The 24,198-nt window shown below is 38.4% G+C and overlaps 1 pseudogene; it reads left to right on the forward strand.

The window, feature by feature from the left end:
- The first annotated feature begins 9,399 nt into the window (after window positions 1–9,399).
- On the forward strand, window positions 9,400–23,921 carry LOC118721691 (annotated as a pseudogene).
- Window positions 23,922–24,198: the final 277 nt, after the last annotated feature.

The following is a 24,198-nucleotide window of genomic DNA, read 5'->3' on the forward strand; positions in this document are numbered from 1 at the left end:
TCCTTCTCACAATCTAGGACTGCTGACTCCCAACTGCTCACCTGCCTGCCTTCCTGATTGCCCCTAAACACTTCTGCCCACCAGCCTGACCACTCCCCTGCCAACCTGCTTGATGCCTAACTGCTCCTTGCCAGCCTGTTTGCTCCTAACTGCTCTTTCCTGCAGGCCTGGTCACCCTAACTGCCCTCCCCTGCAGGTCTGGTCATTCCTAACTGCCCTCCCCTGCAGGCCTGGTCCCCTCCAACTGCTCTCCCCTACAGGCCTGGGTCCCCCCACAACTGCCCTTCCCTGCAGGTCCAATCACCCCCAACTTCCCTCCTCTACTTGCTTGGTCACCCCTAACTGCCCTCCCCTCCAGGCTTGATCGCCCCCAACTGCCCTCCCTTTCAGGCCTGTTGCTTCCCAACTGCCCTCCCTTGCAGGTCTGGTCCCTCCCAACTGTCTTCCTCTGCTGGCCATCTTGTGTCCACATAGCTGCAGGATCCTTGACCACATGGGGACAGCCATCTTATGTGTTGGAGTGATGGTCAATTTTCATATTACTCTTTTATTAGATAGGATATTTTATTAGTTGCAAAGTGGAAAGTGGCTAAGAATGAGGTCTAGATGAGACTGGGAGGCTATTAGGATATTGTTGTAATAGTCCAGACATGAGTTGAACTAAAATGGAAACAATGGGCATAGAGAGCAATGGACAGTATTAAGACATATTAACAAAGTAGTATTGGCTTGGAGATTGATTAGATGTTGTGTGGTATTGTTTATATGGGAAGTACAATGATTTCAGCTATGCAAATTATGAGAGAGGTTGAATAACTTAGGATCTATAATTAATTAATAAAGGCAACAAAACCTAAGACTTTCTAACTCCATCCTTCACTACAATAATATTTAGATAAACTTGTTGAGGGAAAATATCTTATATTTTGTGTGACCTCAACAGACTAAATAATAATACTGGTTTGAAGGAAGAGTTTCTTGTGTAAGTATTTTTTTCTCCTGCCTCTCTGAACTTTACAAGTATAAATGGCAATATTTCTATACTACTATACTATTATATTTATGAATATTTAACAAAGTTACTTTTAATTAGAATTTAGGCTCAGTAATTCTTTAAATAATATTCAGCCTATTTTAATCTCAGTTGACTTTGCCATTCTGTTGCATTAAAAGGGGGCTTAAAAGCTTGCTGTGTTTTCAAGATTCTAAATCGCAGCATGTAGGAATCTGTAATATTTGTATGTTTTAGAACACTTGATAAGTAAGAGAAACTTTGTTTCCTATCCCCTAAATTTCAAATTTAACTCAGTCCTTAAAGAGTTCATTAGTGAGATACCAGCTCAGACAAAAATGAAATCTCAGTTTACAGGCACCTTCCTGAGTTTTCTCATTACATTGTATCTTCCACATTTCATTATAATGAGGAAATAGTGCCAGAGTAAAATTGCGGGCGGCTTGAGAATAACGAGATCTAATGGTTAGGCTATTATTTTAGAAGGAAAGAGAGTTCAAGACATAAGAATGCTGAGTCTATTCCATCTCTAACTACTTCTTTGGCAGTTCATTTGTCTTTGGGACCAATTCACATTGTTTCTATCTCTCAGATTTCTTCTTTGTAAAAATTGTGACTGATAGTCTGTCAAGGGGAGAAACTATGAACTGTTTTTCAAAATTAATTTTGTGTGTGTGTGTGTGCTTGAATCTAATAGAAGCATTTAGTTCTACTACCTGAAATTATCTCTCTCTCCACCCCATCTACCTACATAGGCACATCCTCACAGACTTACTAGAGCAGTGGTCGGCAAACTCATTAGTCAACAGAGCCAAATAGCAACACTACAACGACTGAAATTTCTTTTCAGAGCCAATTTTTTAAAAGTTAAACTTCTAACACTACTTCTTCAAAATAGCCTCGCCCAGGCCATAGTATTTTGTGGAAGAGCTACATTCAGTATGGCTCAAGAGCCGCAGTTTACTGACCATGGTGCTAGAGCAATACTCTTAAGTCTTAAAACATTCCATCTCCCCCCCTCCCCCAAGCTGGGCTGTGGGCTGGCCTAAGGCAAAACTGAGAAGTAACTGAAATGAGCCTGGTGCTCGTAGGATCATGTACATGTCAGAAACTTTCATGTAATACATCTAATACTAACCACATGAGTTAGATATTTTACAGATAAGAAATGAAGACTCAATTTTAATTTAATTTTAATTAATTTGCCTAATGTCACATGACGAATTAAAGGTAAAGCTGTAAATTGAACCAAATCTGTTTGATTTCGAAGTCCCTGCTCCTTTCGTCTCATCACCCTGCCCTGTATAAGCATGTTTCCTCATCCCTCAGCTCACCTTCACTATGACTATGCATGAGGAAAAGACACCTACATTTTATCTCACCTACTTCTCCACATTAGCCAGTTTACCTATCTGGTTTCCATTTAAAAGTACCTTCTTTTCAGATGATAGGATGTTAACGTAGTAATCTATATTAATAGGCTTATACCCATACTTTCTCTTGTGAAACATATCAGCCTTCTAAGAATGATCTGTTAGATAAAAATAAAATATTCAAAAGAGGAATTTTGGTTAGATTATCTTGCTTCCTTCATATACATATGCATACCGTATTTCCCCGAAAATAAGACATCCTCCGAAAATAAGACCTACTTACAGGTTTCCTTCTGAGTGAAATATAAGGCATCCCCCTGAAAATAAGCGCCCCCCCCCCCCCCCCCCAGGCTCTGTCTCAGAATGCTATTGCTAAACATGAGAGATTTGGTCCACTGATTCTGAAAAAAATGGAGTCACGAGAAATTCACCAGGGAATTCAGGAATTGGATTGTTATGATGATGTTCCAGAAGATAATGACATGATTGTCATTGAATAAATGAGTAAATTCTTGATACTGTAGGATTCACAGTTTGGTTTGTGTTGACAACTACCGTACTACGGTACCATATACAGGTAATAAATTTCCTTTATTTTCATTTAACAATAAATGTGTACCATATTCTTCATGGAAAAATAAGACATCCCCTGAAAATAAGACCTAGCGCATCTTTAGAAGCAAAAATTAATATAAGACACTGTCTTATTTTCGGGGAAACAGGGTAGTATGTGTAGGTCAAGTCACCAGTATTGTCCTTTCTCCTACTCTTAGCACTTTTCTAGATCCTCATGAAAGACCTACTGTCTCCTTTTCTACTTAAAAATTCACCTAAAGACTTCTTTAAGATGTATTCTAATTTAATCTCCTCCAACCCTGATTAGTGCTTATATAGGTTTTGTAATAAAAATGCTCATTCAGACTTCTGAACAGAAAAGCATGCCTACTTACTTACAGTTCACCAGTAATTAATTCTTAAAATGATGATCCTAAGGTGCTGTAACATCCTGAAGTATTAAGGACTGAAAAACGTTTGTTTAATATATTAGTTTCCTATGGCTGCTGTAGCAAATTACCACACAGTTATTGGCTGAAAGGAACACAGATTTATATCTTACAGTTTTGGAGGCCAGAAGTCCAAAATGGAGCTCACTGGGCTAACCTCAGGATTGGCAGGGCTGCTACCTCTCTGGAGGCTCTCGAAGAGCATGGGTTTCCTTGCCTTTCCCAATGTCCTCGGCTGTGTGCCCCTTCCAGCCAACAACCACATCTCTTACTCCCCTGTCTCCTTCATTCTCCCACAAGGACCATGCAGGATAATCTTCCTATCTCATGATGCTAACTTAACCACAATTGCAAAGTTCCTTTTCCCATGTAAGGAAACTTAAACTTCTTCTAACGCTACTTTTTCAAAATAGACTCGGGAACATAGTCACAGGTTCCAGGAATTTGGACATGGACATTTTGGAAGTCAGGGAGGAGCATTCTACTTACCTCAGTACTCAAATTTATTTTGTTCTTTGAAATGTATGAAAATTAGTAAAAACCTATATGTACCAATGATATATATAATATGTATATATGAGTATACTTGATAAAGTTATGTACTAATTCTCTATCCTGGAAAACAGACTTTTCTTTTATATTAAAAAAATATTGATTTCAGAAAGGAAGGGAGAGGAAAACAGAGTTAGAAACATCAGTGATTAGAGAGAATCATTGATTGGCTGCCTCCTGCATGCCCCCTACTGGGGATGGAGCTAGAAACTCAGGCATGTGTCCTGACTAAGAATCAAACCATCACCTCCTGGTCTACATTCAACCACTGATGCACACAGGCTGGCAGGAAAACAGACCTTTCATTTTATAGGCATACTTTAATCATTTCATCGATATACATTTTCATCTTTTCAGAACCACCATCCAGACCCACATTTTATGTCTAATATATATATTTTATTGATTTCAGAGAGAGAGAAAGGAGAAGACATCAATAATGAGAGAGACTCATTGATTGGCTGCCTCCTGCATGTCCCACAAGCCTGAAACCTGGGCATGTGCCCTGACCTGGAATTGAACCTTGACCTCCTGGTTCATAGGTTGATGCTCAAGCTCTGAGCTACCTTGGGTTGGGCTAATGATTTTTTTTTCTTCCTAGAATCTAGTAATAGTTATGTGTGTAAGTTAAGGCACTTATCATTAATTTGACTACGCATCCTTAAAATAATCATCTCTCTAAGGCATTTGGACTTTTGAACTTTTGGAACCTGGTTTGTATGGTAAAGAAACCAATTCCCGATTTTCTGGATAGGAAACAATTACAGGAATATGAAAAATTGCTCTGGAAATTAATTGGAATAAACACTTTGTAATTATCGTGTCAACAAACCAGATCTTAATTCCAAGTTGCTATTTTCATGTAATCATTTGTTTATTCAACCAATACTTATTACTAGCCTGCTATGATCTAATCCTTGGGGATATAATGGTAAACAATAAAGACTTGCTCATTTAGTGAGCACATTTGAATAAGGTGGACAAACAAGCAAATTAAACAAACATAAAGATGTGATAAGTACTGTGAAGGAAGCAGAGAAGGAGCTAGGGCAGACAAAAATGGCAGTGGGAAAGTAAATTTATGTAACATTGAGTGGGAAGGCCACTCTTGGGACTTGGTAACGGATGTGAAACCTAAAGCTAAGAAGCAAATCTTGCAAAACCCAGAGGAGGAACTTTTCAGGCAGAGGGAGCTGGAAGTGCAAAAAGCCTGCAACAAATCAACAAACAAGTGCCGGTGAGGATATGGAGAAAAAGGTACCCTCCTGCACTGCTGGTGGGGGCCATGTTTTAGGAAATGAAAGGATGCCTGAGTAATTGAAGCCCAGTAAACAGGGGAGAGAGGCAAAAAATGAAGTTGCAGAAGTAGCTGAAAGTCCAATGAAGGGAAATTGGGGTCTTTAAGCCCTCTGTGTTATTCCTGAATTTAGAACCAAGTGGGATATAGGACTCAGGAGTTAGATTACGTGGAGATCAAAATAGCAGCTGTTATCACTGATTCTGGTTATTGGAGAATACAGTAAAATTGGTTTCCTAGTACTCTTCCCACTTACTTCCCCTGTTACCCCAAGCAGACTGAATTGCAGACATTCCCTGAGGGGAAGCAATTTACTGAAGAACAAAGGAGAATGAAGCCATTCTGAAAGAAAGAATCCAAGAAGTCTCTGAAAGAACATTCAGTTTCTGTTGTTACCTGTCTCACCAGTGAGATAATTCCCTCTTTCTTGTAGGAGAAGAAAGGTGAACTAAGGGATGAGAGTGGAGGGGGCAGCTGCTGAGTACAAACAGGAATATTTCCATATTTTCTTCCTATACAGAGAAAGTTCTCTCTTTTCGGCGGAATGTGTGTAGGAAGGGATAAATATTACCCTTATACTCCCATCAGATGGGTTTCATAGGTCATGGTACAGAGTCTGAATTTCATTCTAAGTACAAATAAAAATCAGTGAAAGGTTTTCAGCAGTGCAATTACATAGACTGATTTATAATTTGGAATGATTACCTTGGCTGCCATGGAGACCTGTGGAAATAAAGAGAGCTGATGATGAGAGAACTGTGAGATCTGTGAGCGATGATGTGGCTTGCACCAGAATAGTTGTAACAGAAAAGGAGAAAATAAGAGGATTAGAGGTCTAGAGCTTGAAAGGCTGGACTTGCTGATGAATTAGATTTAGGGGAGAGAGTCAAAAGAGGAATTAAGGTTAAGTGATTAAGGCTAATAAGGCTAAAATTTCTGGTTTAAGTGACTGAATGATTGGTGGTGTCATGGATTCAAATGAGAAAAACTAGGAGAGAAATAAGATGGCGATGCAGTTATATTCTTTGGATTTGTCAAGGAGAATGTTGATGATTCTGCAAGAATATTTTTGTGAATATTGGGAAGCAAGCAAAGCCAGATTTAGAGTTTGAAGAAGGACCAGTAGGTGATTGCTTAGGCTGTTTCCAAATCTTAGCTATTGTAAATTGTGCTGCTATGAAGATAAGGGTGCACATATCCTTTCTGAGTGGTGTTTCCAGTTTCTTGGGATATAGTCCTAGAAGTGGGATCACTGGATCAAATGGGAGTTCCATTTTAACTTTTTGAGGAAACTCCATACTGTTTTCCACAGTGGCTGCACCAGTCCATCCCCACCAACAGTGCTCGAGGGTTCCTTTTTCTCCATATCCTCACCAGCACTTGTTTGTTGATTTGTCGATGATAGCCATTCTGACAAGAGTGAAATGGTATCTTATTGTTGTTTTGATTTGCATCTCTCCGATGATTAGTGATTGAGCATGTTTTTATATGTCTCTTGGCCTTCTGTATGTCCACTTTTAAAAAGTGTCTATTTAGGTCCTTTACTCATTCATTGATTGGATTATTTATCTGCCTTTTGTTAAGATGTATGAGTTACCTATACATTTTTGAGATTAGACCCTTATAGGATATAACATTAGCAAATATGTTCTCCCATGCAGTGAGCTTTTTGGTTGTTTTGTTGATGGTTTATTTTTCTGTGCAGAAGCATTTTATTTTGATGTAGACCCATATTTTAAATTTTCTCATTTGTTTCCATTGTCCTAGGAGCTGTATCAGTAAAGATATTGCTACAACATATGTCTTCTATTTTGCTGCCTGTGGATTCTAAGATTTTTATGGTTTCCGATCTTATGTTTAAGTCCTTTAACCATATTGAGGTTTTTTTTGTTTTTTTTTTTTTTGTTTGTTTGTTTGTTTGTTTTGCGTATGGTGTAAGTTGGTGGTCTAGTTTCATTTTTTTGCATGTATCTGTCCAATTTTCCCAACACTATTTATTGAAGAGACTGTCTTGACTCCATTGTATGTGCTTGCCTCCTTTGCTAAATATTAATTGAACATAATGGCTTGGGTAGATTTCTGGGTTCTTTGTTCTGTTCCATTGGTCTATATGTCTGATCTTGTGCCAGTAGCAGGAAGTTTTGAGAACCATGGCTTTGTAATATAGCTTGCTATCTGGTATTGTGATCCCTCCAACTTTATTCTTCTTTCTCAAGATTACTGTGGCTATTTGGGGTCTTTTTTTTATTCCATGTGAATTTTTGGAGAGTTTGTTCTATGTCTTTAAAATATGCTATTGGTATTTTAATGGGGATTGCATTGAATCTATAGATTGCTTTGGGTAGTATGGACTTTTTAATGATGTTGATTGTACCAATCCATGAACATAATATATTCTTCCAATTTGTTTATGTCCTCCTTTTTTCAATAATGTCTTGTAGTTTTCTGAGTACAGGTCTTTTACCTCCTTAGTTATGTTTATTCCTAGGTATCTTAGTTTTTTTGTTGTTGTTGCACTGGTAAATCAGATTGCTTTTTTAATTTCTTGGTATCTCTTTCTGTGAGGTTTTTTTTTTTGTGTGTGTGTATTTTGTGTGAATTCCTTATTGGTGTATAAAAAACACATAGATTTCTGAGTGTTAATTTGTATCCCACTACATTGCCAACTTCGTTTATTAAATCCAGTATTTTTTTCAATGGAGTTTTTAGGGTTTACTATGCACATTTCATCTGTGAATAAAGACAGTTTTATTTCTTCTTTTCCAATTTGGATGCCTTTTATTTCTTTTCCTTGTCTGATCGCTACGGCTAGCACACTTCACTACTATGTTGAACAGAGTGGAGCATCCCTGTTTGTTCTTGTTCTTAGGGGAAATGGTTTTAGTTTTTGGCCATTAAGTATGATGTTGGCTGTAGGTTTGTCATATAACGCTTTTATTATGTTGATCCCTCTATTCCCACTTTGCTGAGAGTTGTTGTTGTTGTTTTTTAATCAGAAAAGGATGTTGGATTTTGTCAAATGCCTTTTCTGCATCGATTGATATTATTATGTAGTTTTTATTTCTCAATTTGTTTAGTGATGTATTATATTTATTGATTTGTGGATATTGTATCATCCTTGCATTCCCAGAGTAAATCCCACTTGGTCATGGTGTATGATCTTTCTAATGTAATGCTGTATCTGATTTGCTAGAATTTTGTTAAGGATTTTAGCATCTATGTTCATCAGAGATATTGGCCTGTATTCTCTTTCTTTATGGTGTCTTTATCTGGTTTTAGAATTAGGGTAATGCTGCCTTCATAGAAAAGCCTTGAAAGTGTTTCTTCCTTTTGAATTATTTTGAATAGTCAGAGGAGAATAGATTTTACTTCTTCTTTGAATATGTGATAAAACTCCCCTGTGAAGCCATTTGGCCCAGGGCTTTGGTTTGCTAGAAGATTTTTATTATTATTATTACTGCTTCAATTTCCTCCATAGTTATCAGTCTATTCAAATTCTTTTATTCTTCCTGATTGAGTTTTGGAAGGTCATATTTTTCTAGGGATATGTCCATTTCTTTAAGTTGACTAGTTGGTTGGAATAAAGTTGTCCATAGTATTTTTTTTTTAAATAATCCATTGTATTTCTGTGAGGTCTGTAGTTACTTCACCTCTTTCATTTTTGATTTTATTTATTTGGGTCCTCTCTCTTTGCTTTTTGGTGAGTCTGGCTAGAGGTTCATCAATCTTGTTTATCCTTTCAAAGAACCAAATCTTGGCTTTACTGATATTTTGTATTGTTTTTGTAATATACATTCTTAAAAGCATTTTTACTCTGAAGTGAGCAGAGAAATGGCATAATCGAGGTAAGATGGTATTTGAAGAGATTTTTTGTTTTTACACTGAAGTGAATGATCATCGGTGATGCAAAGTAAACACAACAATGGAAAGATATAAAATCTATGAAAAGGCAAGAAGGGTTGGGACACAGAGCTCTAGTGGGGTGATGGACCTGAGAGACAGATGTCTGAAGTGAACCTCTGTAACAGATGTAAAGATACAGACAGATGAGTTGGTAGATTTAAAATGGCAGGAAAATTAAGTGTCCATTTAATTACTTCTGTTTTACTTATGAGATACAAAGCAGGGGAAATAACTGATTTGAAAAAAAGAAGAGACAGCATGAAGTTAGTTGTGTCCAAAATGATGAATGCAAACCAAAAGCAGAAATTAAGTAGTATTGCTAGGAGTACTGAATGTCCATATGAGGTTTGTAATTATCAATGAAAAATATGGCAGCCTGATTGTTTGATTTTCTTTAATGTTGCTTATTAGAGATTCTGATGTGATAGAAATGGTTGTAATATAGTTAATAGCACATGTGAGCTAAAAAAAATATTTGAAATTGAAATTATGGAAGTGATTCAGTTTAAAAGTTCTAGGGTTTGACTATGGGAGCAGATGGCTGAAGAGGAATAGAGGCAAAATTAAGAAGTCAAGGAATTGAGAGGGAGGTTGTAGGTTGAATCATCCACATAGATGTTGAAATCAGAGAGCATAATAACATAGGTAAAAGGGGAGCCAAGGACTAGGTTATCTTTGAATAAAGAGGAATAGCCAAGAGATCAGCAGGTGGAAGCAACATGATTTAGAGAGGGATATAGGCAGATGGCAACAACTTCAAAGGAGCAGAGGTTTCTGCAGGAGGACAGCAGGGAGCAAGGAGACTTCCTACTCCATCTACCGGCTCTGTGGTAGGTGGAGTGTGAGGGGAAAAGCATATGTCACTTGAAGGCTGTAGAGTAACATGTCCTCAAATGGAAAGTCAGTTTTCAGTCCAAAAATTAAAAGTTTTCCAGAAGCTTGAGAATGTGACAGAAAGTTTTGTTATCAACTGCTGGTCAGTAAACCACACCAAACTAGTGGCTGAAAATAACGTTTTTATTCTTTTTCCAAGTACTGTAGGTTGACTGGGCCCAACTGGGTTGTTCTTCTGATTCACATGATGTTGGATGGGACTGAAGTCACCTGGGGCTTTAATTCGGTTGGAAAACCCAAGTTGGCATTTATATATCTTAGTGGAGATAACAGAAAAACTGGGCTCAGCAGGATTCCTAGGCCTGCATCTCTGTCTCTGTCTTACTCTCTCTCATCTCAGGGTCTCTCCCTCTCCACTTGAACTTTCCAACAGTATAACTGGACTTCTAACATGACAGTTCAAGGCTCCCAAAAACACAGAAGTGGAAGCTGCCAGAACTTCTTGAGGCTTAGACTCAGACTGGCTTTGCCTCACTTCTGCCACATCCTATTGACTACAGTGAGTCACAGGGCCATCTCAGATTCAAAGGAGGGCACTCACAGTGATGTCACATCAGGACATGAGATCCACTGGGAGTCATCAATGAGATTAGCTACCACAAGAAGTGTGTTGTTCTGGACCCAGGCTTTTTAGAGGGCAGAATGAAAAGGTTGACATGGGAGAAGGATTCAGTCAGAATATAAGATTACAGAGCAGTATGGGAATGGAAGATCAGGTTGTAACAGATGATGGGAGGACTTGTACTTTTAAAGATGAATGAGGTACAGAAAATTGAGACATGATGACATTAGTTCTACTAAAACAGTGATCTCCAGAATTTTAAAAATTATGCTCCTCAAACTAAAAAAACAAAACACACACACACACACACACACACACACACACAGAAGAAAGAAAATTATTGAATTATTGGGGTGACAAAACCATACAGGTTTTAAATTTACAGTTCAACAAGACATCATCTGTATACTTGATCGTGAGCCCATTGCCCAAAGCAAAACCACTTTCAGTCCCCACCTTCCCCCCCACCCCTCCACTTTGCCCAACTCTACCTAGCTCTGCCCTCTTTCCCTCTGGCTATCACCACCATGTTGTTTATGTGATATATATATTTTTAATTCTTTCACCTTCTTTCATCCAGCCCCCTTAACCCTACCCGTCTGGCATCTGTCAGTCTGTTCCTTGTATCCATGCCTCTGTTTCTATTTTGTGCATCATCAAACTAAAAATTATTAAACATTCCTCATCTGTTATAATTTTATAATTATCAATTATATATAATAAGGTTCTGCTGTAATATGTATTTTGTAGAACAAACATAAAATAAATATTAAGAACGATTAGATTAGAAAGAAAGACTAAATAGTTGTCATATTATTTTATTCTATTTATCAATGGTTCAATAACCTCTTTGCTTTCTAGTGAGAGGAATTTGATTGACGAAACCTCATCAATTTAAAAAATCTTAGTTTAATACCTTGTGATATAGTGGCTCACAGGCCTGATTCTAAGTTCAGTTTATTCCCATGTTGGCTATAATGGCTGTTTTAGCTGAAAGAGCTATCTCACAAAAGTAAGTACAGCCAGATGGAAGAAGTGCACCATTAGCTGTGCTTGCTAAATCATGGCACTCATTTTTCAATCCCATCCCCCGTTATGCAAAAGGTTTTGTTGAAATTGAGCTAGCAAACATATATATAATCCCCATATCAGTCAGTTCTTCTTGAAAGCTAATCAGAAGTTATTGCATCTTTGGAATTTTTAAGAAATAGATTCAAAACCCATTGAAACTGCTCATTGAAAATATTTTTAAAACAGTTTTTAAAACTATTTCCAAGTTTTCAAAGGTGCAAATATTAAAAGTTTTACATTGAAATTGTTTTCAGCAACAAAATTATATAACAATTGTACATTTTCAAGTATTTATTTAAAAAATGGAAATGCTCTCTCCATAGCACAAATGTCTTTTGTGCTGCAATTCCTTTCTCCTTCATTATTAAAAATGTCACTTTTACCTTGAAGAGACTGATTAAGAATTTTATTTTTTCAAAAAAACAAAACAAAACAATTGGGACACAGGCAAAGTCTCTTCAAATTCAAGAAGATAGAAATCATATCAAGCATCTTCTTAGATCACAATGGCATAAAATTAGAAATCAACTACAATAAGAACAATGAAAAATCAAACACTTGGAGGCTAAATAGCATGCTATTAATCAAAGATTTGGTTACCAAAGAGATAAAAAAATAAAAAAATAAAAAAATAAAAAGCATCCTGGTAACAAAAGACAATGAGAACACAACGATCCAAAATCTATGGGACACAGTGAAAGCAGTCTCTTCAGAGGGATGTTCAAAGCTCTACAGGCCTACCTCAAAACTCAAGAAAAAATGATAATTATCTAATCCTACAACTCAAAGGATTAAAATAGAGCAATAAGAAAAGCCCAACATAAGCAGAAGGAAGGAAATAATAAAGATCAGAGTGGAAATAAATGACAGAGACCAAAACAAACAAACAAACAAAAATACAAAAGATCAACCAAACCTAGAGCTGGTTCTTTGAAAGGATAAACAAGATCCATGAACCTCTAGCCAGGCTCACCAAGAAGCAGAGAGAGGACCCAAATAAAATCAGAGGTGAAGTAACAACCAATCCCAGAAACACCAATCAGAAAGGATATATGCACCCCTATGTTCACAGCAGCACAATTTATCATAGCTAAGATTTGGAAACAGCCTAAGTGCCCATCAGCAGATGAGTGGATTAAAAAACATTAGTACAGCCCTAACCAGTTTGGCTCAGTGGATAGCGTGTTGGCCTTCAGGCTGAAAAGTCCTGGGTTTGATTCCATCAAGGGCATGTACCTCGGTTGTGGGCAAGTCCCCAGTAGGGGGTGTGCAGGAGTCAGCTGATGGATGTTTCTCTCATCTATATTTCAACACTATATCTCTCACCTCCTCTTTATAAAAAATCAATAAAATATATTACACACACACACACACACACACACACACACACTACCAGTGGTATATCTACACAATGGAATACCACACCACTATAAAAAAAAAAAAAAGAAGGAACTTTTACCATTTGCAACAGCATGAATGGAGCTGGAGAGCATTATGCTAAATGAAATTAGCCAGTCAGAGAAAAATAAATATCACATGATCTCACTCATATGTGGTATGTAATGATCAACATAAACTGATGAACAAAAATAGAACCAGAGACAAATGGCAGGGGAGAGAGCTTAGAGAGCAACCAAAAGACTTATATGCATTCATATTAGCATAAACAATGGACACAGACACTGGGACCGTGGTGGCTTGCCCTTGGGGGTGAGAGTGGTGGAGATGGGAGGGTGGGGGGAGACATATGTAATATTTTAAGCAATAAAAACAAAACCAATCTCACAGTCATTTGTATTAATAGAAAAGGTCAGAAAATTGGGAACATTTTCAGGTTATTTTTACAGAGAAGTGTTACTCAGCTTTCAGTTGGACAGTGCTTCTTACAGAAAACCTATAATGGGTTGCCATGTGATAAAAATGATTTTCATGATCAACCCTTATCTTATTATAAAGTGTTAGAAAGGCTCCACTATTATTTTAAAGATCTTATTTAAAAAAAAACCATTCTGGGTAGCACATAAACTGTGGTATGGTATAATTCATAGGAGGGAAACCAACTGAAGAGTGCCTCGAGGACAAGTGAGGACAGCAGTGTCAGCCAGCACAGTAAGTATTAGAAAAACATACATCTCTTGATATTTTATAGACATAATCAATATGCATCAAGTCTAATATTTCATTCTTCCCATTGTTTACATATTCTATTCGGGAAACATTTTTTCAGTAGAATGAAGAAGTAATAGGATACTTGGTCCTATTTAAACAGTAAAACAGTGACTTTGGGGTCACTGCTCATCTTGGCAACATTTGGTGTCATAGAGGCTTTACTGAAAAGTCTCACTGTAGTACAATTATTAAGTACCAACTGTAAGCAGACAATAGTTATAACAATGACTTTTATGTTTGAAGGCAGGAATTGGGCAGGAGAGAGGATTGACACTAGTAGTTTGTTTTTTGCCCACAAAATTTCTAACCACCGAATCAGAATAAAAACTGTAGTGTCTGACAGGACCTTTCGGTGATAGATCTGGTCTGTCACTGAAGCTTTTCCCTCAGCCAGGAATGATCTTTCCTCAGATATTTCCATAACTGCTTTCTTCTTGTCATGCAGGTCACACTCAAATATCTCAGAGGAACTCGTTTGCCTTCCTTTTACCATGTACACAAGCAAACAGGTCTAAAGTAATTGAAATCTATCACATCATTATCTGATATTTTCTTATTATATTTATTTGTTTTCTCTATACTAGAATTTAACAAGAATGAATACAAGAATTTTGTCTTTTTTGTTCACTGGCACTGTTAGAACGGTGTCTGGCATACTTTTAAACATCAATTTAGTACACTGAAAGAGAAAGCTTTAAAGATAGAATATTATGAGCCTCATTAAAAGTGTCCCATATGTAATGTTATTTAATGGGAGAAGGGGTTATATCCAATAGCAGTTGTTTGATAATGGGTAAGATGTCTAATGGAAGAGCTGTTTTCTAAAGAATCTTATCTTTAAATTTCTGGTTCAACTTAATGAATAAATAGATGTAAGGAATTTTTCTGAGTGTGTGCTTTGCTGGTGACAGTGATAGGATATAGGAGATCAGGATATAGGACAGTGATAAGATATAGGAGATAAGATGATGGAAGAGCGCCAACTCATTTGTCTAGCTGATTATAATATGAAGGATTGGAAGACTAGGACACAGAGATAGTATTAAAAAAAAAAAAAAGAAGAAAGTATAGGAGATATACAGGTGAGAGATGGATAGAATCCAAATCAACATAAACAGAGATCAGTTACTATAAAACATGATTCATGCTTTCAAAGAATTTTACAAAATAAAAGTGGAAGCAAATATGAACGCAGTTCAATAAAATCCAAAGTCTTCTTGGACTTACCTTATACACATCTTCAGACCAGGGCACTCAGTTTTAGCCCTTAAATAAATTCAACTTGTGAGGGAATATACCCCCTTCTCTAATTAAATAACATTCTATTGCGTAGAAATATAGACTTACTGAAGATTTAATGAGAAAACATTAAAGGAGTTCTATAGGGAAGCAGCCTAAAATACTGCTCTTTCTGCAGTTTCTCTTTCCTTATAACCAATCTTATTCCTCCCTTAGAATCCCCTCAGCAGCCTTTTTAATTGCCTTGCTCAGTCCTCTTTTTCTTCGCTCCTTCTTCTCTAGCCAGGGTGCATAGGAGTCAAACCAAAATCTAACTGTGAGCCAGACTATGACCACCTATTGTTCCTCACCTGCATTTAGGATGGTGGGCACAGGAGTGTGAGTGGGAAGAATGACTCAACTCTTATGCCGCAGATAGCAGGAAGCATTTTAAATTATGTGAGAAGTAGATTGTTGAGAGGTTTCCTTTGTGTCTAGCTTTGGAAACCAGTTGGAAAGGGATGCAATTATCGGAGTTAGGGAATGTAAACAATGAATAATTGCTATTTTTGAATGCATTTTATGATTTCTTTTTGTGGGCAGAGGTAATAATTTAGATGTCAAAGGAAATTCATTTCGTCAAACCAGACAAATGTGAACAAGAAAGCAACACACTGAAATGAAGATGGATAGCATTTGGAAATGCAGGTAGGATGTTTAAAGGAAAGGTCAAAGCGAGGGGGAAGCAGCTGTACTGAATGATGATGTAAGCTGTGGAAGCAGATAAATGATGCATGAGCAAGTGTGGAGCTGGAGGAAAATAATGCTAAGAACACGTACATAAAAAGTGTTATTTTAAAGACGTGTATGGGAAATAGCAGCAGAGAAACAGATTAATCTAGAGTTGTAAGAAATAGAAGGACTATAGATAAAGATCAGACACTGTGGGAACAATGTGAGAATTTAGGAAAAAGAATTAGGGTAATTTACAAGTGGATGTGGCATTCTGATATAACATAGTGTTTAAATCATAAAGTTTAATTATGATAAGCCCTGATTAGCTAGGGGATGGTAATAAGGAGATGAATTCAGGGAGAATCTTCTGCTATGAGGTTGGGATAGAAAGAAATTCCTTTTAAGGGCTTTTTTTGTACAAGTCTAAAAATGTAAATTTAGACCCCTTAACTTTCTCCATGTAATCTTGATGTGGGGTCAGCAAATTTTTTCTGTAAAGGACTAGATAGTAAATATTTTAGGCTTTTGTGGGCCGTATCATCTCTGTCCCAACTACTTACATATGCCATTGTGGAGCTGAGGTAGCCATAGATAAAAATCATTTTTGTCTTCACATTTTAATCCAAGGGTGGTAAAATCAGTATGGTGTTCATTCAAGTTCCAAAAAATAAAACAGTATTGTTAACCCATCAAGAACACTTTTGTGGCCGAAACCGGTTTGGCTCAGTGGTAGAGCGTCGGTCTGCGGACTGAAAGGTCCCGGGTTCGATTCCGGTCAAGGGCATGTACATTGGTTGCTGGCACATCCCCAGTAGGGGGTGTGCAAGAGGCAGTTGTTCGATGATTCTTGCTCATCGATGTTTCTAGCTCTCTATCTCTCTCCCTTCCTCTCTGTAAAAAATCAATAAAATATATTACAAAAAAAAAGAACAATTATGCATCTTATTTGTTGCATAAATCCACATTTTGCTTACATGCAAATTAATCACTATTATTAAAATAGGTTCAAAACACTCAAAATGAGTTACCTTTAGGTTTTCACCATTCAACCAAATTTTTCTGTGTGCTTTATCCAATTATGCTCCTTCCTTTAGTCCTAGTTAAAAATTTTATATTCATTCATTCATTCATTTATTCATTGACATCTCATGAAGTGCCTGAGTGCTGTGTGCCAAGCAGAATGCAATATGCTGGGATATAAAAATAAGGTCACTCTCTGACCTTGACATGTTCACTGTCAAAAGATAAAAAAGCTTCCAGATGCAAGGAGTAGTTAACAGTGTCAAATATGGCATAGTTGTCAATCTTGAAAAGAGAACAGAGGCCATTGAATTTAACAGTAAAAGAATCAGAGAGCAATTTCAGTGGGTTCTTCAAACTCTTAACATGCTCAGATGCCCAACAATACAGCTCAATGGCAGAATCTTTGTTTCTCAACAGAGGTTATACAATGTAATTTCTTAACTTTCCAGGTGGATTGGACCTAACAGCTGTTATCAGTAGGAGTTCTTAAGTTTAAACAATAAAAGCAGCTCTGGTAGGCATCAGCAGAAAAAAAGGATTTTGGTAAAGGATATTGGATAGCACTCAAAAATCTCTGGAAAGAAAGGAGAATCAGTGTTGGCAGCTATACAAATAGAAACCAAGTATAAAGCCAAGTTAATTCTATAGCGATACCACTGCCCAGACGCTGCATCTTTTTTTCTAAGACTTTGTTTTATAGAAATTTTAGGTTTACAACAAAAGTGAGAGGAAGGTACAGAAACTTCTCATACATCCTTTCCCCACTCATGCATAGCTCATTACCATCATCATTCACTGGAATAGTGCATTATAAAATTTTTTTTTTATTGATTTCAGAGAGAAAGGGAAAGGGAGATAGAAACATCAATGATGAGAAAGAATCACTGATCAGCTGCATCCTGCACACCCCATATGGGGATTGAGCCCACAACCTGGGCATATGCCTATGCCCTTGACCAGAATTGAACCCAGAACCCTTCAGACCGCAGGCCAATGCTCTCCACTGAGCCAAACCAGCTAGGGCAAGAATAGTACATTTTTAAACCAAGGATGAACCTACATTGTAACAGCATAATCACTCAAAATCCATATTTTAATTTAGGGTTTACTCTTAGTGTTGTACATTCTGTGGGTTTGGACAAATGTTTAATACACATTCTTGAATGATTGTTTGACTGGAAATACAATTTCATATTAATAGTCACTTTTTCTCAATACTTTAAAGCTATTACTATGGAGAGTGGCCACAGAGTTTGGACAGGTCCAAGCCTCGGACTAATGAGAGGGCACAGTTCTCTCATGGCAAAGCCAGGTGCAAGTCCTAGAATAGAGGGCAAAGCCCTCCACACAATTATAGCCAAAGTTGTAAGCTTGAACCTATGGATCGAACCTGTGGTTCCGCGTGGCTGAGTGATGTGGGCTTGATAGAGTTCAGGTGCATGTAATAGAGTAGATTCAAAACTCACAAGAATGTTGTAACCACACCCTTACTTTGCCTCATGGAATCTGGCTATAAAATAAAGACATGGCTTTCAGGCTGTGATGTTGTCACTAGCTCTCCATCAAAGAGGACAGTGTCCCACCCAGACCCAGCTTTTTTCTCTTGTCTGTCTTTTCTCAATCCTTCATTATCCATCCCCTCTTAGACTCACCGAACCTGGCTGAGCTGACTCAGCACAATTACTTTATTGCCTTCTTTTGCTTGCTGTTATTTGAGAGTTTAGTGTATAATGGCATGTACCCATTATTATAAAATCATACAGATTCAGCTCTGCTTCTCTGACTTCTATCAATCACTGAATTTTTATTTATTTATTTATTTATTTATTTATTTATTTATTTATTATTTATTTATTTTTTTAAAGAACAACGTTTATTGCTACCAGAAGCTTTTATCATCATCAGTACATGGCTTGTTCTGGCTGCAATACCTTCTTCAGACTGCACAGGGAGCTCAGATTACAGGAGTCATTAAGAGAAATATAGGTGGCTTGGGAGGCGAAGAATGACTTTCATCCAGAAAATCCTAATAGCTTAACATAAAACTAGGGAACTAAATTCAGCAATTATATGTCACAGACCCAATCAAAGAGCTGCCCCAACATCACGAGTCTCTCCTACTGGTTACAGAGTGAAAAGGAGGTGATAAATTACAAAAAAATAAAATCTAAATTTTAGTTGTTACATGTTTCTTTGATAAGTACCTAACCATACTTACCACAAATTTCTTATCTAAATGTCAAAAATGCTTAGCAAATCTAAGAGTATCCTAATTACATGACACTTTTAAATTTCAGTTTAAGATCATAAAAAATAAAAATAATTTTTCCCCCCAAATCCTAGAAACTGAAATGAGACAAACACAAAAATCAATGTGGCAAAGTGAGTCCTTTTTCTATCATCATCTCTGATTCATTTGGGGCAATTTTGCAATACCCTTTTCAGATTAATTTGAATTTGAATCATGGGTTAAATATGGCTGTCAATCTGAAATAATCTGTTCACTGAATTGCTAAAAAAATAATTTTTAGGGTTTCCTAATCAATGGAAGTCAGGCTAAAGATCTACATGAATAAAATTTATTAAATATTCAATAAAAAAGCAAGCAAAAGCAAGAGGAAAATTAAGTCAGGACATGGGATAGAGTTTGTTAGCTATAAATTTTGGAAATTAAAAAAGAAAAAAAAAACACAAAACTGAATTCGAACTTTAGTCACTGAACTTTTTATTGTCTTTATACTTTTGTCTTTCCAGAAAAATCATATAATCACAAGCGTACAATATGTAGTCTTTTCAGATTGTTTTCTTTCACTTAATAATATGCATTTAAGGTTCCTCTGTGTCTTTTCATGACTTGACAGCTAATATATTTTTAGTGCTGAATAATATTCCATTGACTGAATGTGCCACAATTTATCCATTCGCCTACTGAAGGGCATCTTTGTTGCTTTTAAGATTAGGCAATTATGAATAAAGATGCTATAAACATACATATGTAGGTTTTTGTGTGGACATAAGTTTTTAACTCTTGGGGGTAAATACCAAGGACCACGATAGCTGGATCATATGGAAGAATAAGTAAAGCTTTGTAAGAAATCACCGAACTTCCAAAAGTCTCCCAAACTGGCTATACCATATTGCATTCACACCAACAATGTATGAGAGTTCCTGTTGTTCAATATCCTCTCCATCATTGGTGTTGTCATTGTTTTGGAATTTGGTCATTCTAATATTTGCTGTAATAGTAACTTATTGTTTTACTTTCCAATTCCCTAATGACATACGATGTGGAGCATCTTTTCATATGCATATTTTCCATATGCATTTTTCTTTGGTGAGATATTTGTTCAGCTTTTTGGCCCATGTTTTAATCAGGTTGTTTGTTTTCTTATTATAGTTTTACATTTTTTATATATTTTGAATTAACACCCCTTTATCAGATGTGTCTTTTGTAAGTATTTTCTCCCAGTCTGTGGTTTATCCTCTTGAATTTTTTTAAATTTGATTTTTTCAAATATTATATTGCTAAAATACCATTTTTTTTTTTTTTTTTTTTTTTTTTTTAGCTAGTACTTGCATAAGATATCAGGTATCTTTATCTTTTGTTTTCTACTATTTTGTCTGGTCTTTTAGTTTAGCATATTGTTAGCAGCATAGAGCAGGATTTTGTTCTTTTATCTAACCTGTATAATAATCTCCACTGATTTTTACCATCTTATTTTATATTTTATATACCTATCATTCTTATTTGTTGCTTAAAAATTTTTATTCTACTTCCCTTGATCCATCAGTTTTCTACTCACTACTTTTTGTTGCTGAGTCACTTATTACTGATTATATATTCTGTTTTTTAGTTGTAAGTCTTATTTTTCAACATAATATTTAACTATAATTTGTTCTCACAGATTTTAAGTTATTTGGTGTTTCTATTCTTCTCCAAACATAAAAATGATCTTAGCATGCTTTATCCATTATTGTGCTCTTCAATCTTATGACTGTTTGATTTTTTTTTTTTTTTAGAAAACAGCAGTAAATTTTAATGTTTCAAATGCAAACATTAATCTATCAAGTAAAAATATAGATTTATAAAAGAGGAAACCAAAAAACCTTGACCTTTCTGATGTAAACCACTAACCACTGCTGACCCCAGCATAGCCTGAGGCTACAGTTACAGGCCTCGCCTCTCCCCCATGGCTCCCAGAATGTAGTGCCTGTCTTCAGGGACCTGCCCAGCCTCTGGCAGTAGGCTCTCTGTTGCAGAAGCTGAGTGGTAGAAACGAGAGGCAAGGAGGGCCATGGTGAGGTTGTGAGGGCAGGGAATCAGAAGCAGCAAGCAGGCCTCATTCTCCTGGAGTTTACATTCCAGGCAGCATATGCAGAGAGGGACTGACCTGGTTGGCCATAGTCAGGGGTGGTCCCCTGGAGACAGAGGGTGAATGAGCCTGAGTGGGGGACGTGGTAACTTGTATATACCCAGGCATAGTAGGGGAAGGGCAGTCAAGGTAAGTGGCCCACATAGGAGTTTTGGGGTGAGAGGCAAGACCAGCAGGGTCAAATCCGCCTGAGATAGTAGGTATGTGTGGGGTGGGGAGAACAGATGGATGCTGGCAGGGAGGAAGGTGTCTCGTCAGCCTTTCAAACAGTAAAGGCCATGGACTATGCAGGCAAGGCCATGGCAGGGAGACTGACACACAGCCCTGGCGCCTCTCCATAGCAACAGCCCAGAGAGACCCCCTGGAAGTCTGTCGGGAGCCCCTCTGTGGTGGAGCCCACAGGAGTGTACCTGTCCCAAGAGGGTGCTTCCATAAGTGGGGGAGAAGTGGGCAGGGCTGGCCAGGGCGTGTGACACTCAAAGCATCACATCAATTCATGACACCAGTGCTCCTTCCTCCTTCCCTAGACCCACATCCAGGCAGGTGCCTTCCGTGTGGTCATCAGTGCACTCTCACCAGGTGCACCCATGTTTGTCATGGGGGTGGATGAAAAGGACCATAATACGGTTTCCATGAAAATGGTCAGGCAACGGGCAACAACATCCAGAAGTGGGTGGGTGATGTACAGAGAACATGCCAGCCTAAGATGGGAAGGGATCTGATTCAGCCTCCCCACCCCAACCTCCATCCCCACTCCCCACTGGAGCTTCTTTCACATTCCTCTACTTTTCCCTCCCGAAGTCTTAACAGCCACCATGTTAACATTCTCCTAGAACTGTTAGAAATGCACAACTTCTGGAGAATATGCTTGGGGAGCTTCCCCCAGCTCCACCTCCAGTGCCACCTTCAGTCTGAAGGCATTCCCAGTGATCTTACTCATTCCCATTGTGACTTTTCACAAATCCAAGCCTGGGCAAGATCTGAGCATATCCCCAAAATGAGGTAAGGATGGAAAGGTGGATCTACTACTCACTTCAGACTTCCCTTGCTGTGTCAGCAATGCATCTTGCACCACCAGCTGCCTGGCCTCCCTTGCCAAGGTCATTCATGAGCGATCTGGGATTGTGGAAGGACTGATGGTGATTTGGAGAGAGGGCTGAGCAGGATGGATGGAGGGAACCTGAACCTCTTCCTCTCAGGATCTGCTTAGTGTGTGACTTTACTAGAAAGAGACTGGTTTCAGGAGGAAAGGCCCGCCAGTGGTGGAGTCTTTTAAAATACTGTGTAACTCTCAGGCAAGGATGGACCCTGGCATGCAGGTGCCCCTCCAGGAATCTGTGGTGACCCCATCACCCTCCACACCTGGCCCATCACTTCAGGCCTAAAATAAAGAGGCATAGGAACTTAGGAGCAGGAAGGCTTCACTTCAGCCCTCTTCTTCACCAAGACCACAGTCCATTCCTACACGGCCACCCAGGAGACGGTGGACGGGCCATCAAAGAAGGCCTGGTGAGACAAACCAGAACATCATCCCCGCTTCTACAGGGGCTGCCACGGCTGTGGGCAAAGTCATTCCAGACCTCAAAGGGTATGAGGGTGGGAAAGCTGCAACCAGGATGGGAGGCACAGCTTGGGAAGAACAGACAGGCCCCAATCCTTGAGGTATCTAATGAGAGGAAGACGGAGGTGAGGAATAAGACAGAGAAGTCCTTGGGTTCTGACTTCCGCCTCCATGTGGGACTGTCCAGGAAGCTGAAGGGAATGGTGTTCCGGGTGCCAACCCCACGAGTGTCTGTCATGGACCTGACCTGATCTGCCTCCTAGCTGGCCTACACATACTCAGCCATCAAGGATGCCATCAAAGCAGCAGCCAAGGGGCCAATGGCTGGCATGCTTGCCTACACCGAGAACGAGGTAGGGACTAAGGAGAAAAGACCGTGGGAGGAACCCTCTGGGGGGAGAGCGTGACCTCCCACTTGCCAAGGAACTGCTCACAGTGTATCAAGATAGCAACTGCGGGGCTGGAAAGTCATATCTCCTGCCTCAGCATCTTTGCACCTGCTGCTCCTCTGAACCGGAATGCTTTTCCCCCATGTGGCCATATACCTGTCCTCACCTCCTCCAGTTCTTTACTTCGGCCTCCCTCCTCAGCAAGATGTTCTTTTTGTGGCTCCTTTCTTCACCTGAAATTCCATTTCAGTCACTGTTGATCCTGCTATCACGTGACTCCAAGAAGGCAAGGATTTGGGGACTATCTTTTCACTTCCATAGCTCCAGCCATCTTCCCAGGGCTTGGCACGCAGCAGATGCTCAATACATGCTTTCTTAGAAACTCTGACACCCAGGTTGCCTCTGTGGACTTTGTTGGTGATGCCCACTCATCCATCTTGGATGCTAAAGCTGGCATCGTGCTCAACCACAACTTGGTGAAGCTCATTTCATCTGTGCCCGTGTCTCTGCGCTGTTCCCAGCAGGCTGGCCCCCATCTCTTCCCCCAGCAGGTGCACAAGGTTCCCCGGTTGATAGTCTAATTTTTTAAAACACAAAGTAGTGAGATTTTTTTACAGGCAGTACTAATTAAATTTTTTAATTAAATGTTAACATACCATTAAAAATGTCTCAGGTATTCCTGCTGGTTTTTCTTTCCTTACTGCTGAAAGTCATCCTTTATTTGTTCTTTTAATGAGAGTCCATAAGAAGTAAATTCTCTGAGTCTGTATATCTGAAAATATCGTTATTTTGACTCACTCTTTTAAAAAAATATATATATATTATTGATTTTTTACAGAGAGGAAGGGAGAGAGGTAGAGAGCTAGAAACGTCCATGAGAGAGAAACATCGACCAGCTGCCTCTTGCACACCCCCTGCCGGGGATGTGCCTGCAACCAATGTACATGCCTTTGACCGGAATCGAACCTGGGACCTTTCAGTCCGCAGACCAACGCTCTACCACTGAGCCAAACAGGTTTTAGCTTGACTCACTCTTGAATGATTGTTCAGCTGGACCTAAAA

Source organism: Pipistrellus kuhlii, unplaced genomic scaffold (genome assembly GCF_014108245.1).
Source record: "Pipistrellus kuhlii isolate mPipKuh1 unplaced genomic scaffold, mPipKuh1.p scaffold_m20_p_1, whole genome shotgun sequence".
Classification (NCBI taxonomy): domain Eukaryota; kingdom Metazoa; phylum Chordata; class Mammalia; order Chiroptera; family Vespertilionidae; genus Pipistrellus; species Pipistrellus kuhlii.